Source organism: Oryx dammah, unplaced genomic scaffold, assembly GCF_014754425.2.
Source record: "Oryx dammah isolate SB20612 unplaced genomic scaffold, SCBI_Odam_1.1 HiC_scaffold_10, whole genome shotgun sequence".
NCBI lineage: Eukaryota > Metazoa > Chordata > Mammalia > Artiodactyla > Bovidae > Oryx > Oryx dammah.
Genome location: NW_024070194.1, coordinates 77,212,078 through 77,233,917, shown reverse-complemented (window position 1 = coordinate 77,233,917; position 21,840 = coordinate 77,212,078). Strand labels below are relative to the sequence as shown.

The following is a 21,840-nucleotide window of genomic DNA, read 5'->3' as shown; positions in this document are numbered from 1 at the left end:
TGTCTTTATAAAAAGGGGAAATTTGAATACAAGGAAGACATGCAGCAGGGATTATGTGAAGAGATGTAAAGAGATCACTAGGTAAGATTTGTTGTTGTTGAGTTGCTAAATCGTATCTGACTTGATTAGATTGGAGTTATGTGGCCACAGGGAATGTCTGGGACTGCCAGAAGCAGCAAGAGGCAAGAAGGGATCCTTCTCCTACAGGTTTCAAATTGAGCACCTAACTTTAGACTTCTAGTCTTTGGGGCCATAAGACAATAAATTTCTGTTATTCTCAGCCAACCAGTTTCTGGTGCTTTGTAACAGCAGCCTGAGCAAATTAATACAAATCGTCTTTGATATCAATAGTTTTTAGTATGACCCTGGTTCTAATGTGCCAGGACTGATTTATTGATTTTCATAACTATTAAAGGAATTAAGTATACAGTAAGTATAACCAGGATAGAAAACAATGTCAAAATCAGTTTAGGAGCCATGCAAACATAATTATCACAAGTCTAATATTTAAATCTTAGTCACATGCTGAGTAATTTTAATGCCTAGTAATATATTTCTTCTTCACTCAGGGCTCTGCATTTTAAGAGAGGTATTTGCAGTCTTGCTCCTCTGCAGTTCCTTGCCTGGATGCTTATCTTTAGTGTAATTTTTCACCTTGAATGATGAGATTCTGGATTTTCACTTCACATGTACTTTACAGATCTCCTCATGGTGTATCCTTTATTTTTCATGCCTAAGGGCACTGTCTAACACCTCTCCCTGTTGGACTTTATCCTGTTCATTTATAATGTAACATTTCTCCAATTTGTCAAAGTTACTTAGAATTCTTATCCTGCAACCCAACATTCTAATTCCTATTACTCAAGGAGAGTCCTCAGGACAATTGAATTAAGAATTCTATGAACTCCAGGAGGAATCAATTTGGAGAAGATCAGATAATGGAAGGTTTATTGTATTATGTGCTGCATTAAGGTGTGAAGATGTATGAAAGATAAATGGTCAGTGCCTGAATTATACAGAGTTCCTTTAGAGAGACAGGGGGATCAGTCCTTGGCCCAAACATCATGTGAGATGTGGAACCTTGTCTCTGTCACTCAAAGTGTGCTTCACAGACGAGCAGCATTGGCATTACCTGGGAGCTGGTCAGAAACACAGCATCTCTGACTCCATCTCAGACCTACAGAATCTAAATTTACTTTTTTGTAGGTTCTCTAGGAGAAGCACATGCATATTAAATTTTGAGACATGATGTAAACACAGCCCCTAGCTTGAAGAACTCACCAAGTAAGCAGGTTGAATTCGGCAGATCAGATCAGTTCAGTCGCTCAGTCGTGTCCAACTCTTTGTGACCCCATGGACTGCAGTATGCTAGGCCTCCCTGTCTATCACCAACTCCCAGAGTTTACTCAAACTCATCTCCATTGAGTCGGTGATGCCATCCAACCGTCTCATCCTCTGTCATCCCCTTCTCCTCCTGCCTTCAATCTTTCCCAGCATCAGGGTCTTTTCCAATGAGTCAGCTCTTTGCATAAGGAGGCCAAATTATTGGAGTTCAGGCTTCAACATCAGTCATTCCAATGAATATTCAGGACACAGTTCCTTTAGGATGCACTGGCTGGATCTCCTTGCAGTCCAAGGGACTCTAAAGTGAAAAGTTGGCTTAAAGCTCAACATTCAGAAAACAAAGATCATGGCATCCAGTCCCATCACTTCATGGGAAATAGATGGGGAAACAGTGGAAACAGTGTGAGACTTTATTTTTTGGGGCTCCAAAATCACTGCAGATGGTGACTGCAGCCATGAAATTAAAAGACGCTTACTCCTTGGAAGAAAAGTTATGACTAACCTAGATAGCATACTCAAGAGCAGAGACATTACTTTGCTGACTAAGGTCCGTCTAGTCAAGGCTATGGTTTTTCCTGTGGTCATGTATGGATGTGAGAGTTGGACTGTGAGGAAGGCTGAGTGCCGAAGAATTGATGCGTTTGAACTGTGGTATTGGAGAAGACTCTTGAGAGTCCCTTGGACTGCAAGGAGATCCAACCAGTCCATTCTAAAGCAGATCAGCCCTGGGTGTTCATTGAAAGGACTGATTTGAAGCTGAAACTCCAATACTGTGGCCTCCTGATGCTAAGAGCTGACTCATTGGAAAAGACCCTGATGCTGGGAAAGATTGAGGGCAGGAGGAGAAGGGGATGACAGAGGATGAGATGGTTGGATGGCATCACCGACTCAATGGACATGGGTTTGGGTAGACTCTAGCAGTTGGTGATGGACAGGGAGGCCTGGCATGCTGCTATTCATGGGATTGCAAAGGTTCCGACATGACTGAGTGACTGAACTGGACCGAACAGTCACCATCTGCAGTGATTTTGGAACCTGCAAAAATAAAGCCTGCCACTATTTCCACTGTTTCTCCATCTATATGCCGTGAAGTGATGGGACCAGATGCCATGACCTTTGTTTTCTGAATGCTGAGATTTAAGTCAACTTTTTCACTCTCCTCTTTGAATTTCATTAAGAGACTCTTTAGTTCATCTTTATTTTCTGCCATAAGGGTGGTGTCATCTGCATATCTGAGGTTATTGATATTTCTCCCAGCAATCTTGATTCCAGCTTGTGCTTCATCCAGCCCAGTTTTTCTCATGATGTACTCTGCATATAAGTTAAATAAGCAGGGTGACAATATACAGCCTTGATGTACTCATTTTTCCTTTTTGGAACCAGTCTGTTGTTCTATGTCCAGTTCTAACTGTTGCCTCCTGACCTGCATACAGATTTCTCAGGAGGCAGGTCAGGTGGTCTGGTGTTCCCATGTCTTTCAGAATTTTCCACAGTTTATTGTGATCCACACAGTCAAAGGCTTGGCATAGTCAATCAAGCAGATATAGATGTTTTCCTGAAACTCTCTTGCTTTTTTTGATCATCCAGTGGATATTGGCAATTTGATCTCTGGTTCCTCTGCCTTTTCTAAAACGAGCTTGAACACCTGGAAGTTCATGACTCACGTGTTATTGAAGCCTTGCTTGGAGAATTTTGACCATTCCTTTACTAGCGTGTGAGATGCGAGCAATTGTGCAGTAGTTTGAACATTCTTTGGCATTGCCTTTTTTAGGGATTGGAATGAAAACTGACCTTTTCCAGTCTTGTCACCACTGCTGTTTTCCAAATTTTCAGGCATATTGAGTGTAGCACTTTCACAGCATCATTTTTTAGGATTTGAAATAGCTCAACTGGAAATTCAACTCCAGTAGCTTTGTTTGAAGTGATGCTTCCTAGGGTCCCCTTGACTTCACATTCCAGGCTGTCTGGCTCTCAGTGAGTGATCACAACATTGTGGTTATTTGGGTCATGAAGATCTTTTTGGTATAGTTCTTCGATGTATTCTTGCCACCTCTTCTTAATACCTTCTGCTTCTGTTAGGTCCATACCATTTCTGTCCTTTATTGAACGCATCTTTCCATGAAATTTTCCCATGGATCTCTAATTTTCTTGAAGAGGTCTCTAGTCTTTCCCATTCTGTTGTTTTCCTCTATTTCTTTGCACTGATCATTGAGGAATGCTTTCTTGTCTCTCCTTGCTATTCTTTGGACTCTGCATTCAAATGGGTATGTCTTTCCTTTTCTCCCTTGCTTTTTGCTTCCCGTCTTTTGACAGGTATTTGTAAGGCCTCCTCAGACAACCATTTTGCTTTTTTGCATTTCTTTTTCTTGGGGATGGTCTTGATCCCTGTCTCCTGATGAATGTCATGAACCTCCGTCCGTAGTTCATCAGGCACTCTGTCTATCAGATCTAGTCCCTTAAATCTATTTCTTCCACTGTATAATCGTTAGGGATTTGATTTAGGTCATACCTGAATGGTCTAGTGGTTTTCCCTACTTTCTTAAATTTAAGATTTAAGTCTGAATTTGGCAATAAAGAGTTCATGATCTGAGCCACAGTCAGATCCCAGTCTTGTTTTTGCTGATTGTATCTCCATCTTTGGCTGCAGAGAATATAATCAATCTGATTTTGGTGTTGACCATCTGGTGATGTCCATGTGTAGAGTCTTCTCCTGTGTTGTTGGAAGAGGGTGTTTGCTATGACCAGTGTGTCTCTTGGCAAGCCTCTATTAGCCTTTGCTCTGCTTCATTCTGTACTCCAAGGTCAAATTTGCCTGTTACTCCAGGTTTTTCCTGACATCCTACTTTTGCATTCCAGTACCTTATGATGGAAAGGACTCTTTTTGGGGTGTTAATTCTAGAAGGTCTTGTATGTCTTCACAGAACCGTTTAACTTCAGCTCCTTCAGAATTACCTGTTGGGGCATAGACTTGGATTACCATGACATCGAATGATTTGCCTTGGTAATGAACAGAGATCATTCTGTTGTTTTTGAGATTGCATTAAAACTGCATTTGGGACTGTTTTGTTGACTATAATGGCTACTCCATTTCTTCTAAGGGATTCTTGCCCACAGTAGTAGAGTATCTGAGTTAAATTCACTCATTCCAGTCCATTTTAGTTTACTGATTCCTAAAATGTTGACATTCCAATGCTTTTCAAAGTGTGGTCTGGAGGACAATATGTATTTGAATGACCTTCAACACTTGATAAAATACAGACTTACTTTTAAAACATGAATTAGTTAATTTTTTTTGCCTGTGCTGGGTCTTTGTTGCTTTGCTCGAGCTTTCTCTGGTTCCAGAGAGAAGTGTCTTCTCTTGTTGAGGAACACAGGCTCTAGGCTCATGGGCTTCAGTAGTTGCAGCCTGCAGGCTTGGTAGTTGTGGCTCATCGGTTATAAAGCATGCGTTCAGTAGCTGTGGCACATGGGCTTAGTTGCTTCACAGTATGTGAAATTCTTTGTGGCCCAGAGATTGACCCTGTGTCCCCTGTATTGGCAGGCAGATTCTTATCCCCTGCACCTCCAGGAAAGTCCAAGACAGACTTACTTAATTGGAATCTTTGGTGGTAGGATTAGGAACTTATAAATTTTGATAAATAGCCCAGGTGACTCTGATGTACTTAAAGTTGGAGAATATCTTCTCTAGAACAGTAGAAATGTATTCTGCTTCAACACACCTGAGGAATAAACCCTCTTCCTTTAGTAACAATGATTTGGAAAAGCAGTTACAGCGGTGGCAGCTGCAGTCTCCTAGACCAGGATCATCCGAAGGATGGCCTGTGGATCAATAGTGTGGCCATCCCTGGGAGCTTGTTAGAAATGCAGAACTTCAAACTTTACCCGGTATCTACTATTATGGGATAAATTGACTTTGATAATTCATATGTTGAAGTTCTAATCTCAGAACCTCAACATATAATTATATTTGAAAATAAGGAACTTAAAGAAGTAATTAAATCTAGTTCTCTGGGTCTGCAGACATCGTTGGACCAACATTTAGCAGCTGTTAGTAGAGACTTGACAGGACACTATCCCCTTCATAAGTTATAGATCAAGGAAAAAAGATATTTATTGAATAGTCTCTGTTTGGCTTATATCAGTAATCATTAATAAGTGAAGGTTATTTAGTACTTCGTAAGTGTGTTTGAACTTGACTCGATCTTTCTGGCTCACAGCAGTCCTCCAAGTTTAGTTAACACTTTGCTGTACACATTCCTTTGAACAGTCTATAAGCTGCTCCTGCCTGCTGGGTTGACACACATTTCCCTATAAGCACACTTATGAACATGTAACCATCAGTGGGGAAAAAATTAAATCAGAGTAATGGAAAGACTGCCATATTGGCACGTGTATCTTAAAATACCTTTACAAATGTGTTCATTGCTGAAAAACAGCTTTGTTCAAACCTAAATCCAGTCTGATTTTTTTTTTTATTACTATACAATATAGGCTCTAAGTCAGCTTTGAATCTTATGTTAATGAGACCCCCTACAGTCTTGGCTCATACCTTCAAATTAGAGATTGATCTATAATTAATAAGGCTTATAATGCCAGTACCTGAGACAAAAGAGATGGTCGGGCAGCTGGGAAAGGAGAGAAGAGAGGTGTACTAAATATCAAACTGGCTCCTGGTGGCAGAAGCAGGTGTCTGTTGGTAGTCCATCTACTGGTTTGAGCTCTTCTGATGGGGAGAGCAGCTCTCTGCCCTCCAAGGTCTTAGGAGAGGACATGGGTGCTGCAGCTAGCTTCCATCCATAGCAAAACATTCCTGCTCAGAGAAACCCTGGCTGGCCCCTGCATGAGTTTTCCAATATTACATTAAACTGCCTTTGAATTCTGGGGCGGGGGGGAGAGGGGGGAACCGTCACCAGGCCAAGGAGTCATATGTTTTTTTTCCAGCTATTTTTGAAGCCTTGTAACCTCCCTACGCTGTAGTTTCTACTGCCTCAAAATTCCCAGTGATTGGAAGAGAGGAGTGCTTGCTGATTAATTAAAATCCAATTTTCTTTTCTCTCCTAATTGCAGCAGTAGAGGGGGAAAAAAGGAAGACTTATTATTCCAAAAATGAAAATGATCCCTCAACTGTTTGGGCTTATTATGAGCTTCATGTTGCAGTTTGTTTTGAATTGAATCAATAGAGTAAACATGGAAATGAGCTCTTTGAAATCACATCTTTTGAAACTATTTAAATGAGAGCCTGCATCATTTTGTTTTAAGTGCTTTAGACTCTGCCTGGATAGACTTCTTGATAAAGATAAAGGGTAAGGGAGGGCTTAGGTTTTGCAGGTAGTCTGACCATCCTGTGGGTCTGCCCATATGTGGCTTTATGACATGATTTGGGGCACTGTTTAGGACTCTGCAGTGGATCAACCCTCATTAGCACAAAGATGATCTGAACTCCCACCTGCTAACACACAGAACTCAAAACATAATTTCCATTCGCTTTGAATTTGTAGGCTCTCTGTGGTCCTGCAGAGTTGGGGCGGCTGAACTTACAGGGGAGCATCCACAGGGCTGGGATGGTTGTGTCCCTGATTCAGTGCTGAGTGTGTGTGGGGTGGGGTGGGCATCCACATGGAGGGTGTTGGCCCAGCACCTTGAGAAGGGGGCTGGTTCCCCCAGTAATTGCCTGATTCACTGGTTCCCATGGGAAGGGAGAGGTGATTAACCTCCTCACTTGCCACATAGTCTTCATGTAATCTGCAGTTTTAGAGCCTCTAGTTGGATGGTGGCTACTGGCAGGCGGGGGAAAAGGGAGGCAAAGTCAGTGAGGGACACCTGGGGAATTTAAAATTTGCACTGTGTAACTGTCCTATATAAATGAGCAAAATGCAATAGAATGCTAAGTATAAAAATGTAGGGTACAAAACTGTGTATATTTTTATTTAGAAAAACTTTATAGTATCTATTTATATTATATACTTAGGGAGAAGGCGATGGCACCCCACTCCAGTACTCTTGTTCGCGAAGAGTTGGATACAACTCAGCGACTTCCCTTTCACTTTTCACTTTCATGCATTGGAGAAGGCAATGGCAACCCACTCCAATGTTCTTGCCTGGAGAATCCCAGGGACGGGGGAGCCTGGTGGGCTGCCGTCTATGGGGTCACACAGAGTCAGACACGACTGAAGTGACTTAGCATAGCAGCATTATATACTTATATATTTTATATATTTATATATGTATTTATACACATGCCAATTACTTATATAAGTATATACATACTTATATATTCATATTTTAAAAGTTTTAAAATATTTTTGCTATTGTTCAGTCACTAAGTCATGTTCAACTCTTTGCGACCCCATGGACTACAGCATGTCAGGCTTCCCTATCCTTCTCTATCTTGTGGAGTTTGCACAAATTCATGTTCTTTGAGTTGGTGATGCCATCCAACCATCTCATTCTCTGGCATCCTCCTCTCCTTTTGCCTTCAATCTTTCCCAGCATCAGGGTCTTTTCCAATGAGTCGACTTTTGTATCACATGGCCAAAGTATTGGAGCTTCAGCTTCAGCATCAGTCTTTGCAATGAATATTCAAGGTTGATTTCCTTTAGGATTGACTGTTTTGATCTCCTTGCAGAGTGTTCTGTAGCACCACAATTCAAAAGTGTCAGTTCTTCAGCACTCAGCTTTCTTTATAGTCCAACTCTCACATCCATACATGACTACTGGAAAAACCATAGCTTTGAAAATACAAACCTTTGTTGGCAAAGTGATATCTCTGCTTTTTAATATGCTGTCTAGGTTTGCCATAGCTTTTCTTCCACAGAGCAAGTGTCTTTTATTTTGGCTGTAGTCACCATCTGCAGTGATTTTGGAGTCCAAGAAAAGAAAATTTGTCACTGCTTCCACTTTTTCCTCTTTGATTTGCAATGGAGTGATGGGACCAGACCATGATCTTAGTTTTCTGAAGGTTGAGTTTTAAGCTTTTTCACTCTCCTCTTTCATCCCCATCAAAAGGCTCCTTAGTTCCTCTTTACTTTTGACCATTAGAGTAGTATTATCTGCATATCTGAGGTTATTGATATTTCTCCTGGCAATCTTGATTTCAACTTGGGATTCACCCAGCCTGGCATTATGCATGATGTACTCTGCATGTAAGTTAAATATGCAAGGTGACAATATACAGCCTTGATGTACTCCTTTCCCAATTTGGAACCAGTCCATTGTTCTTTGTCTGGTTCTAACTGTTGCTTCTTGACTCACATACAAGTTTCTTATGAAACAGGTAAGGTGGTCTGGTATTCCCATCTCTTTAAGAATTTTCCACAGTTTGTTGTGATCTGCACAGTCAAAGCATAGTCAATGAAGCAGAAGTAGATGTTTTTCTGGAATTCACTTGCTTTCTCTATGATGCAATGAATGTTGGTAATTTCATCTCTGGTTCCTCTGTCTCTTTGAAACCCAGCTTGTACAACTAAAAGTTCTTGATTCATGTAGTGCTGACTCCTAGCTTGAAGGATTTTGAACATAACTTTACCAGCATGCAGAATGAGCACAATCATAGGATAGTTTGAACATACTTTGGCAATGCACTTCTTTGTGATTGGAATGAAAACTGACCTTTTCCAGTCCTGTGGCCACTGCTGAGTTTTTTAACTTTGCTAGCATAATTAACATGATCTTTAGGCCTTGAAATAGCTCAGCTAGAATTTCATCACCTCTACTAGCTTTGTTCATAGTGATGCTTCCTAAGACCCATCCTTGACTTCACACTCCAGGATGTCTGGCTCTAGGTGAGTGACCACACCATCGTGGTTATCTGGGTCATTAAGACCTTTTTTGTATAGTTCTTCTGTGTATTCTTGCCACCTCTTCTTAATCTCTTCTGCTTCTGTTAGGTCCTTACCGTTTCTGTCCTTTATTGTGCCCATTCTTGCATGAAATGTTTCCTTGATATCTCCAATTTTCTTGAAGAGATCTCTAGTCTTTCCATTCTATTGGTTTCCTCTATCTTTTTGCATTGTTCATTGAAGAATGCCTTCTTATCTCTCCTTGCTATTCTCTGGAACTCTGCATTCAGATGGGTGTATCCTTCCCTTTCTCTTCAGCTTTCCCTTCTCTTCTTTTCTCATCTGTTTGTAAGGCCCCTTAGACAACCACTTTGACTTCTTGCATTTGTTTTTCTTGGAGGTAATGTTGGTCATTGCCTCCTGAACAATGTCATGAACCTTCATCCAAAGTTCAGGCACTCTATCTACCAGATCTAATCCCTTTAATCGATTCATCATCTCCACTGTATAATTATAAGGGATTTGATTTTTAATATATGTATTTATTATATGTATGAGTATCATATATAGTATCTGTATATGTTCATATATAATATATGCCATAAAAGCATAGGCATATTTACATTTTTATATATAACATGTATGAATATGTATATGAATGTATATTTACATTTTAAAAATGTTTCTCACATATATAGTAGTGCACATGTGTATATAGATAGATAGGATATAGAAGATACACCAAAATATCAAGTGGATAAAGTGACTTGATCTGGAGAATGGGAATTTTGATTATTTTCTTCATGTCTTTCTGTATTTCCTAAATATTCTACAACAATAAAATATTGCTTTTACAGTCATAGAAAATTCACTAAAAAAGAAAATAGAGGACCCTTCCTACATGTCCTGTGTATCCCCAGGACAATTCTTTTCCTGCTGTGCTGAGTTAGGGCTCCTGGTTCCCAGGTCACTAGTCTCTTTCTTCATCTCATATTGTGGGACCAAGGAGCACAGTTTCTAGGCTACTATTGTAGCCATGTATTCCCAGAAACAAACTCACTCAGAAGGACAATGCAGATAGTGGAGTTCAGTTTATTACACCAGCGGGCCCAAGGCAGAGTCTCCTCTTAGCCAAGGACCCCCATCCAGTTTTTGTGAAAACCTTATATACCCTAAGTGTATGTGCCCAAACCCACCTCCCAAATTCCCTGAAACTAGTCTGAACAAAGGAAAAGAAAGATACAATCAAAGTTAACCCGTGATTTGTATGCCTTAAGCCTAGATAGTTAACAGTGGACAATCATCAATAGGCCTGTGGTCACACCCCAATAAGCACATAGAATGCATGATTCTATTCAGTTACATAGATAATTAGGGTATTCTTTTAGGCCACAGAGAGTCTAGGTATGAGCCCTGGGGCTCTTCCTTCCAGGGGTCTGGTTTTCCAGTTGGTATGTCGTTTCCATAGATACTGGGCATATAGCTCAAAGTCCACAGTCCGGTCCAAGATGGAGTCCTGCTTTCAAAATGGAGCCTGTTCTGTCTGTTTCCTCCTTCACTACGAGGGGTTGGAAGGCCCTGTCCTCCTACCTCCTACCCCATTGCATGCATAAGCTCACTCATCTGATATGAATGCAGAGAATCCCCAGGGTCCCTGAAATATTCCTGGCCTTTGTATTCAGTGATGCTGATCTGATTGATCAAAAAATGTCTTCCCTTCCCTCAGTATTACCTGGCAGACAAGGGGGAAATGAAGATTTTTCTAATATACACATGTGAAGCTCAAGTTCTAGACTGATATTTTCGTGTGCTTGGGGACTGGGAGGGCTATTCAAACCCAGAGGGCAGGCTTCAATCCCGCAGAGATTCTGAATCTGTGAGTCTGACTGGGGCCTGGGCTTCTACGCTGCTCACAAGCCCCCAGGTGATGCCCCCACTGGTGGACCACCCTTCTCCAAGTATGTACCATGGCAGCACCTACAACTAAAAGGCTCAGGTCCAGGGATTCCTGCATCTCAGGTCTCGAGACTTGAGCTGAATTGTACCAGCAGCTTGCAGTCGGCAGATTGTAGGACTTGGCCTTCAGAGCGGTGTGAGCCAGTTCCTATAATAAATCTCCTCTTATATATCTCTCTATATCTGTTCTGTTTCTCTGGGGAACTCTGACTAATACACTATCTATTTCCAGAACTTTTTCATCACCTCAAGTAGAAGGTCTGTAACCATTAAGCTGTAATTCCTCAGCCTCCCTTCCCCAGCCCTTGGCCACCTTTAGTCTACTTCCTATCTCTGAATTTGCTTATCTTAGGTAACTCCTATGAGTACAGTCATGCAATATTTTCCCTTTTCTGTCTGTATTATTTGACTTAGCATAATGTTTTCAAAGACTCTGATGCTCGGAGGGATTGGGGACAGGAGGAGAAGGGAACAACAGAGGATAAGATGGCTGGATGGCATCACCAACTTGATGGACGTGAGTTTGAGTGAACTCCGGGAGTTGGTGATGGACAGGGAGGCCTGGTGTGCTGCAATTCATAGGGTCACAAAGAGTCGGACACGACTGAGCAACTGAACTGAACTGAACTGAATGTTTTCAAGGTTCATACATGTGGAAGCTTGTATCTGAATGTCATTCATTATAAAGGCTGGATACTCTTCAATTGTATGTATAGACCTCATTTTGTTTATCCATCCATTTATTGATGGACACTTGGGTTGTTTCTACCTTTTGACTATTATGGATAGCCTGCTATGAACACTGGTATATAAGTATCTGTTGGAGTCCCAATTTTCCATTCTCTTGGAAATTACTGCATTACATGGTAATTCTGTTTAACTTAAAGAAGTGCCAAAATGTTTTCTGCAATGGCTATACCATTTTAGTTTCTGTGGGCCCTTTTAAAGTCAAAAATTTTTATAATATCGTACCTCTAGACATATTACAAAAAAACTAATTTATTCTGTTAGCTTCAGTATGCAGTGATGTCTGCCCTCTTACTCATGAGATGGAGCATTGTCATCTTGTGAATGTAATGCCAAAGCTTCTTTCTCCAGACCTGTGCAAGTGAGGGGCTTGGAGCTTCAGTTCCATTGGCTTCACGATAAATCCATCTCTGTGTATTTCCATCCAAGAGCAACTACTTTTCATTTGCTAAAAATCACTGAAGTTCTGATCTTACAAATAAAATAAAGGGGGAAATGAAAGAATTATTTTTGGTGCTTGGGGACTAGTATCTTGATTGGGCCTTAGGATTCCAGGCCATCTCCCTGTCATATTTGGGTTAACATCATCCCTTAACTGGCTGCTCCTAAGTACCACCTCAGATCCAGCCAGGAGGGTCTCCCGCTCCAAGCCATGAGCTTAGGAGGGCCTCATTCCTTCAGTGTTCCTGAAACAAAGGGTTTTTTCTAGATTATTCTTCAGGTACCCAGGGCCCTAAAATGTCTTTCCAAACAGCCATTATTTCCTTTCAGGCAGTTTGTTTTGCAGTGGGCTGGTATAGAGGTGTCCCAAGCAGTGAGAGTGTGCTTAGTCACTCAGTCATGTCTGACTCTTTGTGACCCTATGGGCTCTGTCTATGGGGACTCTCCAGGCAAGAATACTGGAATGGGTTGCTATGCCTTCTTCCAGGGGATGTTCCCAACCCAGGGATCTAACCCTGGTCTCTGGCATTACAGGCAGATTCTTTACCATCTGAGCCACCAGGTAAACCCATGAATACTGGAGTGGGTAGCCTGTCCCTTCTCAAACAGAATTCCCAACTTAGGAATTGAACCAGGGTCTCTTGCATTGAAGGCAGATTCTTTGCCAGAAAGGCACCACCAAGCTCCTTCCCCAGGAACTATACTCAGCATCTCAGCATCAAGCTGCCATAGCTTTGAACTGAGTCTGTGAGCACCTGTGCTTTATCTCAATTTATTTTTTGCATACACCAGCAAGATATGTTCTAAGGTAATTGCTTCTTCACTTCATACTATTTTGACTTGTGAAAGGTTTCACTGGAAACTCTACTTTCAGATAATGGGACAACTTATCCAGTCATCCCTCAGTATATGCAGGATATTGTTTCCAGGACCTCCCTCAGATACCAAAGTCTCCAGATGCTCAAGTCCCTTATGTAAAAAATGGGGTAGTATTTGCATATTGTGTAGGCTTATCCTCCCATATACTTTCAATCATCTCTAGATTACTTATTATACCTAATAACACATAAATACTATTTAAATAGTTCCTGGCAGGCAGCACATTCAAGGTTTGCTTTTGGGAACTTTCTGGAATATTGTTTTTCCTGGTAATTTTCATTTGAGGTTGCCTGAATCCATGGATGTGGAACCAATGGATATTGAGGGCCAACTATACCTATTTCTAGACAAATGGCAGGCAAAACAGAATGGTTTATTTGATTGGCTTAAGTCAATTATGATTTGTCCTCTGGCGGCTGGGCACTTTGCTGCCTGAAAAAAAAAAAAAAATCAGGTTACTCTCACCAAAAAAGAAGAGAGAATTTGCTTTAGGCTGGGAAGCCATAGCAACCGTTAGAGAGAAGTTACTTTCCTTAGAATTGTAAAGGAGGATTAGCAATTAGGAAGGAAAGAAGGAAAGAGGATTTGTCACAGGATTGAAAAGGCAGCCACAGCTGAACTTATAATAAGCAGACTGTGAGAAGAGATTGTTCAGATGAAGTTCTGTGGGTCCCCATTGTAAACACTGAGTGATTAATGACAGTGCCTTCCCTTAAATTTATGACTTGTATTTGTTACATAGCTCATCACTAATAAATAATGTCTGATGAATTAATATTGCTATTCTCCATCTATATTTTCATGATGTCATTCCACCAAAATTAGCTGTAGCCAGGAGAAAAATCAACCCTAAGCCCTTCATTGCTCATGAAGTAATATGACTTTATCAGCTCATCTTAGAATAGCTGAAAAGGAATCTGGAGTCACCAATTTAAAATCCTGATGGAGCACTGAACTTTTGACATTCCAAGAAGGAGAGGCAGCAGGGTTTGACTTCTTCTTGCCTTATCCCAGTGAGGAGCATGGATGAATTGTAGGAAAAGGCACAGATGCCATCAAGGTGCCATCTGAAGGCTGCTCACATGCTGTCTGACCCCAAGGTATTTCTTATGCTGACCTCACTTGCCTGCCACTCAATGTTTACATCCCATTGGTGGCAGGTTTATGGTGTCCTTTTCTATGCAAAGAATAATGCATTTATATGGACCATAAATATTTTGACCTATAGATACTACATATATAACAACTGGCCTGGAGGTCAGAATGATATCTCAGTAACTACATTTCTACAGTGTCCTGCTAAGTGGGATTTTGAGTTAGGAAGGGGTTTAGATCAATGACAGATGTGCTCTCTACTTTTGGAAGTGACCTGTGGGAGGAGATTGTAATATAGATCTGCCTCTCTAAGGCAGAAGGCTCACAGTGTGCTGCATGGCCTTGTTCCGAGAGTAACATCCCCCATCGAGACAGGAAGGAGAAGCTGGCAGTTTCCTTAAGACCTTAGCCCTGAAAGTGGCATGGGGTCACTTTTGCTTTGTGCTGTTTGTCAGCAGAGAGCCTGGATTCAAGGGACAATGAGCAGGGACATAGACTCCCCCTCTTGATGGGAAGAATATGCAAGAATTTGGAGGCTGCATTTCAAGACTACCACATCAGCTTGAATGTCATTTCCTCAGAGAAGTCTTGCAGGCCGTCTCTTCTTAAGTAGCCTTGTCTACTCCTCAAATCACTGTCTATCATGATACCACTTTGATCTTCATCATAGCACCATTACCTGGGCTTTCTCTGTGAATGCATTTGCTAAATTGCATAATTTTAATCTCACTTCCTGCCTAGTGTAGGATTTCCAGGAAAGCAGTAACATTAGGGATCATGTTCACAGCTCTATCCCTATGTAGCATAGGAGGGGCTCCATACAAAGTTGGTGCACCATAAACATTGGGTGAGTGGATGAAATTTTTATCACCTAACTCTTCCAACAGCACAAAACAGAGATATGCCTAACACTCCCCATTCAATATTTGGTTCCTCAGCTTTCTTTTATAATCTGAAAGTGAAAGTGAAGTTGCTCAGTTGTGCCCGACTCTTTGTGACCCCGTGGATAGTAGCCTGCACCAAGCTCCTCCATCCATGGGATTTTCCAGGCAAGAGTACTGGAGTGGGTTGCCATTTCCTTCTCCAGGGAATCTTCCCAACCCAGGGATCAAACCCAGGTCTCTCACATTGTAGACAGATGCTTTACCGTCTGAGCCACCAGGGAAGACTTTTATAATCTAGAGCTTTATTAATATGACCACTTTGGGACCTAAGAATCCTTCTAATTATCACAGATGTATCCTAAGAAGCAATTAGTCAAAGCTGCCTAGAATCTTTGTGGATACGGCTGTGTGGAAATGTACCAAATTCCCTGTCACAGAAATTCTTAGCTCTGATGGAAAAATTTGGATTAAAAAATGGCTGAGGAAGAGAAATTCATGAGGAGGCAGCTTTCAGAAGCACAGAGAAGAAAATTCTCTGTGTATTTTGTTACCATCCGTGGTTATAGAGTTATTGGGAAGTGAACAGTAATGTTGCAGTGTAATCCTAAGAAAATGGGCTGAGTGACTTACCGCCTGTTGGTTCAGAGCCTGCAAATCTGTTTTCCAAAGTGCAGCTGGGAAAAAGGTACAGAAATAATGTGCAGCTTTTTACCTGCTCCCAAGTCCTTTATTGGGTCCCAGGAGGGGAAAGCTGAGAGGGAGGAGGAATAGAGAAGCTTACACGCTAGTTTCTGTGTATGCTGCAGGCTGATGAGCTGCAAGATGGATATTTACCAGCCTTCAATTTGCATCTTAAGTTAGTGATGTGTCTCCATTAATGGGGCTTCCCAGGTGGCACTAGCAATAAAAAACCTGCCTGCCAATGCAGGAGATATAAGAGACATGGGTTCGATCCCTGGGTCGGGAAGATCCCCTAGAGGAAAGTGTGGCAACCGAGTATTCTTGCCTAGAGAATCCAAGGGACAGAGGAGCATGGGGGCTACAGTCTGTAGGGTTGCACAGAGTTGGACACGGCTGAAGAGACTTAGCACACATTCCATTAATGAGAGCAGATCTCACTATGATGGTGTATCTCTCTTTCCTCTTGGAAGAAAGATAAAGTCAATTAAAATCATTGCGTGTTGGAGGGGAAGCAGTTCACACAGGGTTTTTTTTTTTTTTTTTAAGTAGCACAGTGGTGTTGTTTCCCTTTGTTACCAAGACAGCAATTAGCAGGTTTCTAACAGTGCAAAGGTGGGTGTCAAGTGCAGTAGGCTTTTAGGAAGGTGGCTGCTGTCAGGACTTAAAGTAGAGTAGAAGGTTGAAGGATTTAAATATAAAATAAAATCCACCAAATTCTGTGCCACTGGTGTCTTCTATGAATTTTTACACCTGCTCCAGTCTCAGGACTTACATTGTCTGGTTGAAAGCTTTAAAGAATGATATTTTCCAGTGTATCTCAAGGAGTAAAAACTTTCAAGTCATTTTTGAAAAGTGAGGAGTGCATTTGTCCACTTCGATTGCCTTAAGATTCTAGATGGGAGTTTGAGTGGTTATTTCTACATGTTATATATGTATTTATTATTGTTATTTTTTATTCCATTTACACATTATAATAAATACATATATTTTCCCCATTTTTGTTCATAAAAGTAACAAGTTTGGCTTCAAGAGAGAATTAAAAGAAATACTTTGTTGGAAGTTGTTGACATTTTCCTCAAGAAGTCCCATGAGACTGAAGAAAGTCCTGATCAAAGGCCCCTAATCTTGTGGCCAAGATTAGTGAGAAAAATAGGAAAGGACCCTAGGTCTGTGGATACATTTAAAACTGAGAAGAAAAAGTACTCAGCATGGAAAACTAATATGATCCAAACAGAATTCTTCATTTATCCTTTAATCCTAAAACTGTTTTTTTTTTCTTCTCAGCTTCTGTACTGCTGCTACTGCTAAGTCACTTCAGTCGTGTCTGACTCTGTGAGACCCCATAGACGGCAGCCCACCAGGCTCCCCGTCCCTGGGATTCTCCAGGCAAGAACACTGGAGTGGGTTGCCATTTCCTTCTCCAATGCATGAAAATGAAAAGTGAAAGGGAAGTCGCTCAGTCGTGTCCGACTCTTCGCGACCCCATGGACTGCAGCCTACCAGGCTCCTCCGCCCATGGGATTTTCCAGGCAAGAGTACTGGAGTGGGGTGCCATCACCTCCTAACCCTCTCCAAAAATGTCACCATTCTCTGGTGTATCAGGCTGGAACATTCTGCTTATGATTCTTTCTATCTCCCTGTCTTTTATGTTGTATTTCCTTAAGATTAAACTTTTGGATGCGTCATTTCTTTCTTCTTTTTCTTATATCCATCGTCTTCTGTTGTTATTTATCAACACACAAGGAAAGAGTGTGAGTGGAGGTGGGTCACCATGCAATGTGACACCCCAACAGAAGGGGGCGTTGGGGCGCAGGGAAAGGAGAAGATGAGAAAGCCACGTAAGGATGTGTGCCCATCGAGCTGAGGCCGTCTGCCCCTCAGGGCCAGAACGTGGACTCAGTTTTAGGCTAGTTCCCCAATTCTTCTCCCAGTTTCTTCCAAAACCCAACTTTTCTGAAGCTCTTGCTTTGATGCTGCTGGAGAAGCATCTGGCTAGAATATCCTCTACTTCCCTGAGGATCTCATAGACCCTTCCCCCAATCTATGAAGGTTTCAGCCCCCCAAGCCCCTGGTACAGGCTCGCCTCTCTCTGCACCTCTTTTTTTTCGATCCCATTCCTGTCATTGAATTTAGGTCTGTGGGGACAAAAGCCAGGATGTCATTCAAACACGTATGGATTCCTCATGTAACACAGCCCCCATCAACACACACACACACACACACACACACACACACACACACAGAACCAATAAAGCTTGTAGGCAAATGCTCCTCTCATGCCCCTCCACCAGGAAAATGTCCCTGGCAGGATGGAGCCCATGCACTTGGTAACATACCCTTGGAACTGGCCTTCTCTCCTCCATCTTACTCTGGAAGACCTGAATGAGAGAAGGGAATGGGGAAATCTAATAAATGAATATCTCTAGGTGTTATAGTCAACCCAAAATCTTTGGATGAATGCTTGAATGGGAAAAAAGAAGGATGATAAAGTGAGAGACAGCTGTATGTTGATAGTTTCAACTATTACCTAGCCACAGAAGTCTTCTTTTTTTTCTCCTTAGCTTGACTATGATAGGCCATAAATTCCTTGGGATTAGGCATATACTGCCTATATTTTATCCCCTTCTATTGCCTCCTAGGATGCTTCACATATGGCCAGCACTGCAGTATTTATACTTTGGTTAAATCTGTGACTCTGAAAGGTTTTGAAATTTGACTTCTCAGAAATATAGGACTTCTCAGTTTCAAATAGCTACTAGAGCAAGTGAGTAGTGAGTACCCCTCTCCTAGTTGCAGAGCCGTGATGCATAGGGAAGGGTTCATTAGGTAATCAATAGCCTCAAGAACAACAAGGAACAGCCAATGGCCTGTGTGAGGGAAATCGCCTGCCTGCCTCTGGGCTTAAACCTTGCTCTCTTCAGCATCTTGCAGAGGGAAGTCAGTGTCACACATCGGGGTCTGTGTTGTGGGCTTGCTTTTCATTTTCCAGCTCTATCAGGAGGTCTACTGACTTTAATAGTCCTGGATTCTCATCTCAGCCTAACCTTCCTACTTCACTGGAGTAAAACCCTTGAACTTACCTTCCTTCACATCCTTTCATTGGTAAATATGCCTAGTATGATCAATTCTTGTTGTTTATGCTGTAAATCAATTCTTTCCTCCTGTCCTCATCAGAAAATTCCTGGTTCATTTAGTAAGACATGCCGAGACACATAAGCGTGTGCACACACACACACACACACACATATGCAATTCTCAATACCCTCTCTTTGTGTGTGTGTGTTCATCAGTCATGTCTGACTCTTTGCAACTCTATGAACTGTAGCCTGCCAGGCTCTCCTATCCATGGGATTTTCCCAGGCAAGAAGACTGGAATGGGTTGCTACTTCCTCTCGCAGGGGACCTTTCCAACCCAGGGATCAAACCCATGTCTCCTGCGTCTCCTGCATTAGTCAGTAAATTCTTTACCACTGAGCCGCCTGGGAAGCCACTCAACCAAGTTTGTCTTGCCCGGCACACACCAAGCCAAATGCTCAGACGTGGAGGTTGGCAGCAGAGAAAATGTTTATTCAATACAGTCAAGTGAAGAGTTGGGAGGATGGGTCTCAAATCCCCCTCCCTGAAGGGTTGGGATGACGGGTTGGGATGCTTATGGCCAAAGAGTAGAAAGGATGGTCAGAGATGCAGGGAAAGTGTTTGGAGGCACAGAAAGGCGAGGTGATGGGTGCTCTGCATGGGGGTAACTGAGCTTCCTGCTTTTTTGTAGGATGTCTGTTCAAAACAAGGCTGTATTAGCACAATGCAAAGGTGGAGTTTTGAGCACACTAATGTCAGAAGGTCACCCATCAGACAGTCAGACATGCTCAGCTGAAGGGTCAGTGACCAATTTGAACTAGATGACTAGCTGACTCCAAGTTCCTTAAAAACAAATTGGCAAACATCTTAATGTTCATATATCAGAGGTGCTATTTATAGGGGCAGTGAAGGGGTCTTGTGATTTATTGTCTAGGCTACATGACCTGGGATAGCAGTTTTGCAAGAACAAAGGCAGGTTACAATTTTCTACTTATTAGACAAGCAGGTTATAGTTGAGTGAATCTGACTAATGGCAATCCTGGATTTTACCTATCTAATTTAAACTGTGTTATTGTCCACCATTGCATAGATTGGGTAACGTGAACAGTTTTCTACTATATTATTACTAGGTCAGACTGAACACCTTCAGTTATTTTCATTTTGTTTTTATTTTCAGGGATTAATGTCATTGGGGTGGACATTGAGCGATGATTTATTCCAAAATGTTTCCATTCAGATGGCAAGTAAAGGACTCATACTTACTTAGACAATATTCATTTTTAATAGCAAGGAAATATTTCATAATTTTGTTACTATGAAGCACATTTTTGAAAGATGTTTCCAACGAACTTAAACTGAATAGACTTGAAAGGGAGTTCTATAGAAAGGGATTCTTTCATACTGTATTTTTGATAGAACGGAAAAAATAGCCCCAGATAAAGACTCTACAGGCTTCTCTTGGAAACAGGATGGGAGGAAGAAAAGGGAGCCCTTTTCCTTGTGTCTGCTAAAAATGCAGGGGTGGATTAGGACCAAATGGACACTTTAATTCCTAAGAGAGGGTGCTGGCACTTCCCAGTGCACTATCTGGGAGCTTGTATCAAATTCTGATGTTAATGGAAAGTTGTTTTGACTCTTGTTCTCTTGGTTCTGTTACCAACAAATTCCCTGATGCAAAGTAGTAAACCCCATTTCTACCTCTTGCCCAAATTTTCCCATTAGGAAGGGGATCTTGTTTCCAGCAGGACTTTTGGTATCTTATTGGGAAACCGTTTCTAGTAAGATGATATCAACCTCACTAATAGGAATTATTTTGGCAAAATATCTTTCCCCTGAAAATCCCTTGTGTTCCCAAAGAATGTTCCCAGGTAATATACATAACCCTGGCAATGATCTCTCCATCATCATAAACAAACATTGATAATCCATCTTTGGGGCATGCATATGTAATTCCTTCTCAGACTCCTCGGAGTAGGCTATATCAGGCATCAGGCTGTCAAGTTAGGTGAAGAGAGGGACAAGCAAGTGCGGGGATTCTCCATCATGGCCACTGAGAGAGACTTTCTCCTGGATGATATTATCAACAGGTGCTGGAATTGGAGAAAAATAAAAAACCTTTAAAAATTGTGTTCTTTTATGGTTCTGAGAATGGTATCTTCCATTTAGACACCCAATAATATCCCAGGGAATGACAGAGTGAGTGCAGAGAATGAATAAATTGCACAGGGGATGCTGTTGTTAGGAACTTCTTAGTGTCAAGGCTGTATATTGTCACCCTGCTTATTTAACATCTAAGCATAGTACATCATGAGAAATGCCAGGCTGGATGAACAACAGCTGGAATCAAGATTGCTGAAAGAAATATCAATAACCTCAGATACACTGATGACATCACCCTTATGGCAGAAAGCGAAGAAGAACTAAAGAGCCTCTTGATAAAAGGGAAAGAGGAGAGTGAAAAAGTTGGCTTAAAACTCGACATTCAGAAAACTAAGATCACGGCATCTCGTCCCATCATGTCATGGCAAATAGATGGGGAAACAAAGGAAACAGTGACAGACTTTATTTTCTTGGGCTCCAAAATCACTGCAGATGGTGACTACAGCCACGAAATTCAAAGATGCTTGCTTCTTGGAAGAAAAGCTATGACCAACCTAAATGGCATATTAAAAGGCAGAGACATTACTTTGCCAACAAAGGTCCGTCTAGTCAAAGCTGTGGTTTTTCCAGTAGTCATGAATAGATGTAAGAGTTGGACTATAAAGAAAGCTGAGTGCTGAAGAATTGATGCTTTTGAAGGGTGGTGTTGGAGAAGACTCTTGAGTCCCTTGGACTGCAAGGAGATCCAACCAGTTCCTCCTAAAGGAAATTAGTCCTGAATAGTCATTGGAAGGACTGATGCTGAAACTGAAACTTCAATACTTCAACTACCTGATATGAAGAACTGACTCATTGGAAAA

General features: G+C 41.6%; 1 pseudogene; it reads left to right on the top strand.

Annotated features, from left to right (window-relative positions):
• Positions 1-5,094: 5,094 nt before the first annotated feature.
• The window catches only part of LOC120868624, a 137,413-nt pseudogene continuing 120,667 nt past the window's right edge, over positions 5,095-21,840 (top strand).